Genomic DNA, 9,287 nt, shown 5'->3' on the forward strand with positions numbered 1-9,287 from the left:
GTGCCTACACACGCACACGTTCAGAAGTTAGTTATCAGAAAACGCCCGACTCAGCCATTTGCCACAGTCACGAGACTCACGACATGACACACGAGGTGGGCTCAGAGTTTTAAGGCAAGAAATACCTCCCCCACCCCCCACCAGAGATCTTTCAGGCTCCAGACCTGCCATCTCCCCGCACCAAACGTAACCGGCCAAAGGGTTTCAGGTGACCCAAAACACAGTACACAAAAAATAACCGGGGAGAGCCCTACATTGTGGAAAAGCGAACGATGCCCGACCGGGGCTTCTCTGCGGGGCCCGGCCCCCACCCCGGCCCCCGCCCCGGCACCCGGCCCGACCCGCACGGAGATACCCCCCGGCCCGCGCCAGGCCCCACCTCACACGGAGACCCACCCGCTGCCCGAACTCACCCACCAGCCCTCTCCGGCCCCCGGACACGGCCGCGCTGCTCTCTCAGGCGGCTGCCGCAGGCGAGGCTCGGGCACCGCCAGGCCTACAGGCGTCCCGAGGGGCTGCCGGCCACCGCAGGGGATGGCTGCCAGCGGCCGGACCGCCGCGGCGCTCCCCGCCCAGCTCCCAGCAGGCTCCGCCGGCCGCGGGCTTCCCACGCCGGGCCGCAGAGGGGCCCCGGCACCGCACAGGGACGCCTCGCGACCCGGCCGCCACACGCACCGCTCCCGCCCCCGCTCCGACGCGCCGCGCACGCGCCACCGGAAGCCCGAGCCCCGCGGGGCGGCCCTTAAAGGGCGGCCGGAAGGAGCGGCCCCCACCGGCCCCGCCCCCGCGCCGGACCGCCCCCGCGCCCAGCCGGTGAGCGCCAGCGCCCCCTGCTGGCCGGGCCGCGCTCAGCTCGCGAGGGCGCCGAGGGCCGGGCGGGGCGGGGCGGGACGCCCCGGCTCGGGGCCAGCGCCTTCTCGGGGCGAGCGGGAAACCCCTGCGGGCCCCGGTCACGGCCGGGCAGAGCCGCGCGCCCTCCGAGAGCTGCTGAACGGGGCTGCCGCTCGTGACACATACCGAGCCGTCTGCGACGGGAGCGGGCAGAGGAGGAAGGGGCCGGCGGCCGCGGGGCCTGGCCGCAGGCGGGGGGGGGGGGGGCTGGGGCCCGGGGGGCCGCCCTGCTGGGTCACTGCCCTGCGCCGCACCGCGCTGGGGGCTGGGGCCCGACCGGCGCCGGGGGACCGGGGGCAGCCACGAGCAGGGGGCCTGAGCTTAGCCACGGCCTGCAAAACACCCCGAAGCGTGAGACGCTGCAAGGCCAAGGTGGTCCTTGGCAATGGGGGCGCCTGGGCTCGGCCTCCGCCTTACCTGTCCTGGGTCTGCGTGGCGTTCCAGGGGAATGGTGTTTTCCTTGTGCGGAAGGTGGGCTGGCCGTTCGGCCGTGCCCCGGCCGTTACCGATCCTGCCAAAGGCGCTCGCACGCTCTGGCCCATTACTGCTGCGGTACCGCGCCGTAGCAGAAAGGTGTTGTGTTTTCTCACAAAAAGCCTCCTATGGTCAGTTGAAGAAATAACCTCCTTCCGTGGCACTGACTCTTTTTGTACAGTCCATAGCCGGCTTTCTGCTTTTGTCTTTACAGCATTCAGTTTGCTTTCTGCCTAGCTTTCTACCTGCTGTGAAACATTTGGATGGTTTTTTCTTGTTGGTTTTTTTTCCCCCTACTTGCTCCACAACTCCCACACCAACCACCCAGCGTGGCTCGCCTTTCAGCCCCCAGACCCAGGAGCCTTGCCCTGGGACGGCCCTTACATGTCAGCAGAGTTGTTCCAGCTCTCACCCTGTCCCTACCCAGCTGAGGACGTCTGTGTCCGTGGGAGACACCCAGACACTCCCCCTGCAGCGTGGCAGTCCCCTGCCCCGTCAGTGAAAACTGCGGCAATATCGGCTAAGTTTAAAAGCGTCGGCAGGAGGTGCAGAATACGTAAATAAAGCGGCGGTTGGCTGCCGGGTATGGGTGCGATATAAATACATTTTGTTTACAGGCCTTCGTGCCTATTCAGCGTTGAACGGCACCGCAGCCCACCCACCCCGGGGCTCACGGGGCTCGGAGAAGGGTCTCTCCAAGGGCACAACCTAAGGCAGCGCAGAAAGCCCAGCTGCCACGCTCCCAGTCGCTACGGGACGCTTGCTTACAGCTACACCGACGAGGGTACGGATGAGGCTGGAACTAGCAGAAATGCTGACTCTTCTGGCCTTTTATTTGTGGAAGGTACAGCGCGCGAGCCTCGGCGGCTCACAGGAGAAGCGCGCAGTGCTGCCTAACTCTCATTCTCAGCTCACGTACTACTGCCAAAGCTCCTGCCCTGTGCTGTGCCAGATGCTGGCTGGCGTGAGCACCTGGGCTCCTGAGGGACCCCCTTGTCCTGAGAGCCAGAGGTACTCACTTCCCTTTGCATGAGGCCTGTAGGAGATATACCCTGCAATTTAAAAAATCCGTATCAAATGTGGCAGACTCAAAAGAGGGCATTTTTAAAAAGGCAGGTTTGTTTTCTTTGTTAACTTTACGATCTACAGCCTAGCAAAGAGCTCCCTTTCAGTGTCAGTCGCTTGGCTTTCTCCCCTACTGACGAGGTCCCAGCCTCCCGGCGAGATCTCGCTGGAGATATTCTGAGTTTCCCTCAAGTACGGGGCTGCCCTAGCCCGAGGCCAGCGAAGAAGCTGACTTTGCCCGTGCCTGAATCAGCAACACGTCCAGCAGGCGACTTGCAGAGCCCAGGGAACCCTCGTAAAGAGGTTTGGGGGTGGGGCGCGCCACATCTGCGGCATCGGCCGTGGGAAAGGACCGGCCCAGTAAAACAGGTGGGTGAAACCGCGGTCCGCGCCAATACGTGCTGCTGCCTGGGGCATCGCTTTGCTGCGGGTCAAGTCAGATGCTCTCTGTAAGAGTCAGTCAGGGTAAAGGCAGCAGCAGATTTCTTTTCTGCTCATTTTAACAAAGGCTGGACGGAGCCCATAGAGGAAGGCACTACGCGTCTTGCTGGGTTGGTTTCCCTGCCTTCTCGTAAGCTGTCGCGGAAACTTGCACGAGCAAAGCCTGTGCAAGCTGATGACAGCCACACACGGTTGAAGAGGGAGCAGACGGTGAGAGCAGAGGTGTGCGCTCAGGCTGTGCGCTGGAAGCTAATGCTAATGCTGCAAAATAAAGAGTGGATTTTCTTTTTTGGGTTTAGGTGAGCGCTAAACATGACATGTGCATATGTGCGTGTGTCTCTTGCAGGTTTTTGTCATACACCCCACCCTCCCACCCCAAAAAAACAACCCACACATGCCACGCGTTAAACAGTGGTTTTCCGTTGGACTTAGAAGTGCTTACATAGGTGTGTTGGTTTTTTTCTTTTTTATTTTTTAATGCAGAAACAGCAATACGATAGATTTAATACAGCTAGCAATTAGATGGGTGTAGCTTTAGAGCGTCGGCTGTTTACAAAGCAACTGCACACCTTCTTTAACTCACAGTTTAAACAAGTAAACTTGCAGTGCATCACACGTGCTTTGTACAGTCACGTTCCACACGGCAGGCCAGATGCTTCACCCTGCCTTGTCCTTGTTCCCCCGACTCCAACGGGACCGCCGAGGCCATCCTGGGGACAGCGCCACTTTCTAGCAGCTGGGTTGCTTGCCTGGACGCCCCACAGACAAAGAGTCATTTCCCCACTGAACCTCTTCTCAAATAATTTCCTAGCCCTGCAGGCCCCACGTCCTTTGGTTCATATTTCCTTTTTTCCAGGCTTGATGCACAGGACCGACGATTTCCAGAAATAGAAACAGAGGCTGATTCAGTCCAGGCTCAACATTCTCTGACCTAAACCAAACTGTCTTCGAAGAGATAGCTGTACTGTAGGCACCACCTCGGGAACAGAAGTTGCCCTGTCATAAAAAAAAAAAAAAAAGAAGGAAAACAAGGCATTTCAGGCTGAGGAGGCTGAGCGGTGTGCTGGGGGTGGTGGGGGTTGGAAAGAAACAGTTCAGACGATTAGAGCGAGCTTAGCGTTGCAAAGCGTGCCATTATTTTTAATTTGGCAGTCAGAAGACAATAGATTCTGACACTGATTTCCTGTGTGCTGCGGGAGTTCTCTCCTCAGCATTCCTGTGCACCATTTTACTTTTGTGTCCCGTCCGCTTCGCTTTTGCGCTGTAGCTCTCCGGTTCTAGCTACGCTTCCCACCACCCCCATTACTCTTTGACAAGCCCAGCTCTCACTGTGCTTCCCTTCCCTTCCCTTCCCGTATGCGCGTGCAGGGAAAAGCCCGCGCGTCTGCCACTACAGGACACGCTCTGGGAGGCAGGAGAGATGACGACGCTCCCTGACAGAGGACACAGCTGAGGGGCGGTCCGCCGGGGCTGGGGAGATGGCAGCACCTTCCCTCAGCTGCCCCATCCGAGCACAGGTGCAGGTGAGCACTGAGGAGAGACAAGCAGGCAGGAGCCGCAGAGCGAGAGAGAAAATAAAATTCACGGGTGGGTGCTACTTGCGTCTCATTTTTAGCGCAAGGGATTTATTCTCAGCACATTCTTGGAGCTGCCCCTTTGGGACTCACGGAGAAGAGGGAGGTTGGCCACGCGGTGCAGCCCAGCTCTGCTTCCCCTAAATGGTTTTACTGTTCAGGTGTTGCCCTAATCTGGCCGGTACCCCTGCAAAGAGTTTGGGATTTCTGCTGCCTCTCCGGGCCAGCCGCAGACCCTGACTTCATCGCAGCGAATGACCCTGCGCTCGTCAGAGCGGTTGCCGAGTCACATCCCGCTGCCTTCCCTGCAGAACCGGTGACCCTTTTTCAGCCCTTGCCCCCTCTTCTCTCCGCTCGTTGCCCATCCCTTTATCAGTGCCGGCACCGATCCTGCCTCCAGCTCGCCCTGTCTCCACCTGCGAGCGCCCAACAGGAGCTAAATGTCTCCTCAAGGATGCACGGAAGAGACGCGCAGGTAACCCAGCACAGACCCCCTGCAAACATCTTCTTTCCATTTTCTTTCCTCTCCTGACACGAAGAGATGACTTAGGAAAAAGCGTACTGCTCGCACTTCACCTGCACTGCTTCTACTTTCACTTTCGCTCTCCTTGGCAGTAATTAATAGCGGTGGCTGGGGGGGCTGGGGCATTCCCCCAAAGCGGCTGCAGTTACATCCGGGCGGTTGTGGCACTCCATTAGCTCTGTAGTTTTTAAATCTAAATCTTCTGGAATTGTTAGTTCTGCTCAGGAATCACCCGTACCTGCAAATTTTCTTAATAGCTACGCTTGACCCCAGCCACTGTTTAACAGCTCACCTTTATTTCTCTTCATTTAAGAACCTAAAGCTTCGTTTACTGCTTGGGTTGGAAGCAGGAGCTGTCGCTGCCTCTGAACTTTCTAACAGCCCTGTTACTTTTCAGTAACAGTACTAATTTCAGTACTAATTTCAGTACTAACAGTAGTAATTTCAGTACTACCCGCTCCCAATTTAGCTTTCCGGGTCGATTTTCATTCTAGATTCGAAAATTTCCTTATTTTGTTTCTGATCAGGAGTCATTAATGCCTGCAGTTGATTTAGTAACGGCTGTATTTAGATTGAGCTATTAATGACTCGCAACTCTATTTATGGCATAAAAAAGGACTGCCTTTATTTTTTTCAACTACAGATTAGGAATAATGACTGCCTGGTTTGTTCAGTAATAGGTGTGATTAAATTTAGTCACGACTCCTCCCTAAATAATATGTATTTATTTGCACTCTAACAATTTAACCTTCCCTTTACCGGCCAGGGGCACCGACAAGTGCCCGTGCGTACCTCCGCTCCCCCTGCGCCGGCTCCCCAGGGAACAGCCTCTTACCCTGACCAGAGTCTGCAGCGGCCCGTTGTCATCCCAGCTCCTCGCCCTCGAGAAAGCGGCCGCCTGAAGCGGCGGCAGCTCCGCTGCTGCCCAGAGGGGACGGAAATGGCGCGGGGTAAAGCTCTCCGGGCCGCCTGCGTCCCGCGCGGAGGCGGTGACCTCAGCAGCCTGTACGCTGTTGGGGCCGAGCCAACAACCTGAGGAGGAGTCGCAGGGCGTAGCTGTTTCTGCAACAACCACGCTTTCCCGCCTGGCTGGACAAGAAAGCGGGGCCTGCGGGGGCCTGGAGAGGCAGCATCGCTGCAGGTTGTGCCACGGCTGTTGAGAGGCCAAGGCAACACCTGAAACAGTGAACGGCACAACTAGTGAAAACCCCCAAGGTTCCGGGTTCAGTAAAGACAGGAATTGCAGCAGCACAATAAAATGATCTCACGAGGGGAAAAAAAACAGCAAAGCAAAAACCAAACCCCAAACAGAACACCATACCACTAACCCGTCTCACCGCCCCCTCAGCGCCCAAAACAGCATCCTGGGAGAAAAAAAGCAAAGCAGGCCACAAGGGACCTTTCTAGTACAGATGCCGCCAAAGAGTGCCAAGCTCTGGAATCCTTACCTCAGGCAACGCCTCCGCTTCTCTAAACGCCAGAGCACGCCTGCCCGGGGGGCTGAGACAGCCCCAAAGCTGCGACCGCCCGAGGGAACACGGGAGCACCGACGCCAGAGAAGCCCAGGGCCAGAGCCGGGGCTCTTCCACCCCCGGGCCCCGCCCCCGCCCTTCCCACAGCGCCCCGCGAAAGGGGCGGGCCGAGCCCCCCGGGGGGTGAAGGCCCCGGGAGCCGTACGAGAGCCGCCTGGAGTTCCCGGCACGGGAGGGAGGGGGGAGAGAAAACACCCAAACCGAGCCCCCCGAGCGGAGCAAACACAGGCTCGGGCTGTTGCCGGGGGGCGGGGCCTGTCGCTAAGGGGAGAGAGCCGGCACCGCCCCCCGGGCCGTTGCCGGGGGGTGGGGCCTGTCGCTAAGGGGAGAGAGCCGGCACCGCCCCCCGGGCCGTTGCCGGGGGGTGGGGCCTGTCACTAAGGGGGTGTGTCCAAAGGGACGCTGGCAATGCCCCTGGAGCCATCACCAAGGGCAGGGCCTGTTGCTATGGAGGGTGGGGCCAGGCAGCACCAGCAACACCCCCAGGCTGTCACCAGGGGGTGGGACCTGTTGCTAACTGGGGATGCTGGGGAGCACAGGAGCACGGCCCCACCCCACCAGGCCCTCGCCAGGGGGCGGGGCCTGTCGCAAAGGTGGGTGGGGCCAGAGGGGTCAGACATCAGCCCGCCCGCCCGCCCATCGCCAGGGGCGGGGCCCGTTGCTAAAAGCATGGATAAGGGTATCAGCACCACCCTCACCGGGCTATCGCAAGGGGTCAGGACCTGTCGCTAAGGGCTGTGCCTGCACGGTTCTGCCCCCCACGGTGCCGTCACCAGGTAGCGGGGGGGGTCACTAAGTGGCCTGGAGAAGTGAGCGCGGCAAAATGTCGCTACAGCCCGTGCGCGGCTGCTGGCTGCAGTATCGCAGTTTGGTCACACGGTGGCAGCAGCGAGCTAAAAGGCCGTCACTGCCCATGCGCGGCTGCCCACTTGCAGTACCGCAGTTTGGTCGCACCGTGGCAGTAGAGAGCAAGGAAAGAACACGGCCACTGCGCATGCGCGGCTGCCCACCTGCAGTACGAGGGTTTGGGCACTCGGTGGAAGTAGGGGGCAGAAAATAAAGCGCCACCGCGCACACGGAACTGCCTGGCTGCAGTACCGGCATCTGCTTGCACGGTGGCAGCAGCGGCCAGAGAAAAACCTCACCATCGGGAACGTGCGGCTCCCCGTCTGCAGTAGCCGGTTTTGCTCGATCGGTGATTGCCGCGAGCGGGTAAGGGGAGGGTGGGGGACTCTCCACCAGGGTAGCGCAGCTCCCGCCTGCTGTAGAGGGGTTTGCTCGCTCGGTGGCAGCAGGGAGCAGTGACACATCGTCGCCACTGCGCATGCGTCTGTTCCGGGTGCAGTACCGCACTTTGGCCGCACGGTGTCAGCAGGGTCGACCATCGCCACTCCGCATGCGCGATTCCCGGGTGCCGTAGCACAGCACGGCGGCAGCGGCACGACGTCCGTGACTCTTCTCTGGGGCAAGACCCGCGCCGGCTCTGGGTCACGTTCGCCGGGATAACGGAACTGTTACTGCGTGCGCAGAGCTCATGTTTCTCTGCACCTTCCCCACTCCCGCAGCCCCAGCAGTGTCAGTCGTTGCCTCCGCACCACCCAGCACCAAAGTGCCTCGAGCATTTTAGCTCTTCCGTCTCGACTGCTTTAAAAATCAGGTGGCCGTTACTGTCCTCCCTCCTGCCCCACTCACCCCCACCCCACGCCCTAGGGAGGAGAAGCAGCACAAACAACCTGGGGAAAAAGGTCCCCTTTCCCACCCCCCACCCCCACCCCCCCGGAGTGAGCCCCATCAGTTGCTGTAGGCCTGCGGCATCAGGGCTGTGACAGGGAGAGCAGCAAGTCAACAGGTCCTAGAGGGTTAAAGAAGAAAATCCATCAGGGGAACACAGCTGCCCTTCCGAAGGCAGGCTGCCTGGGGTGAGGGGGGCAGCTGTGCGTCAGGGCACGGGGCAGCCAGGCAGACCAGGTGCCAGTGGCTGACCTGCAAAGGACTTGTGCGCTGCTGAGCCTTGGGCTTCGTTGGCTTGGCAGCGCCTCGCCTCGCCTCTGCACTGCCAGGACCCTGCTCTGCTCATCCTGCGTAAGCACAAGGCTTCAGCGAGCACAGAACAGGAGGCCAGGGGAAGCGGGGGCGGGGATGTCACCGGGGAAAAAAAGTCATGCGGGGGGGCCATTTCAGGGGACAGCGTTTGGGAGGGCACAGACACACGCAGAGGGAGGGCGGGGGAGGAGGCGGACACCGCTGGACAGGGGCATGTCTGGGCAGACACGCCATGGGGAACATGCATGGGGATGACTGACACCAGGGGGGTCCCCCCAGGATAATCCACAACGGGCAACTCACCTGGGCTAACCTGCAGCAGATGATCCGCTCCAGATAACTGACCCACTCCGGAGAATCCATTCCAGATAAGCCCCAGCAATGCCCCTCAAACTGCCGGTGTTTCACCCCAAATTTTCCCCAATTTGGGTTTTTTGGGGCAGTCGTTTGGTGGTGGTGATTTCTGTTTGGATGGCTTGGCTTTTTTTGTCGTTGGGGTTTTTGGGGGTTTGTTCCTTTGGCTTGTTTTGCTTTTCCATAAGGTCAAAGTTGGGATTGCTTTTCCAAACGGTTCACTTCTGGGTCTCTTTGGCCCTTTCCACAACACAGAAATCGGTGATTTTTGCTCATGGTTTTGCGCATGAGAATGATTAGTGGGGTTCCCCCACCACCACCTTTTTTTTTTTTTCTCCTTTCCAGCTGCACAAACCCAGCAGGAGTGGGGTTTCCCAAGAGCCCCGAATT

The 9,287-nt window shown here is 59.5% G+C and overlaps 1 long non-coding RNA gene across 5 annotated transcripts; it reads right to left on the reverse strand.

Annotated features, from left to right (window-relative positions):
* Positions 1–2,327: 2,327 nt before the first annotated feature.
* On the reverse strand, positions 2,328–9,035 carry LOC142048875 (uncharacterized). Of its 5 annotated transcripts, none has more exons than XR_012657550.1 (4): positions 8,847–9,035; positions 5,804–6,144; positions 3,314–3,867; positions 2,328–2,401 (listed from the first exon to the last, which is right to left on the reverse strand). It is a non-coding gene; the product is annotated as an uncharacterized LOC142048875 (long non-coding RNA). The 5 variants fall into 5 exon arrangements; XR_012657551.1 differs by having other exon boundaries at positions 2,395–2,417; XR_012657552.1 differs by lacking the exon at positions 5,804–6,144 and having other exon boundaries at positions 2,377–2,401; positions 8,847–9,010.
* Between the last annotated feature and the right edge of the window lie 252 nt (positions 9,036–9,287).

This window comes from Phalacrocorax aristotelis, chromosome 28 (genome assembly GCF_949628215.1).
Source record: "Phalacrocorax aristotelis chromosome 28, bGulAri2.1, whole genome shotgun sequence".
Classification (NCBI taxonomy): Eukaryota; Metazoa; Chordata; class Aves; order Suliformes; family Phalacrocoracidae; genus Phalacrocorax; species Phalacrocorax aristotelis.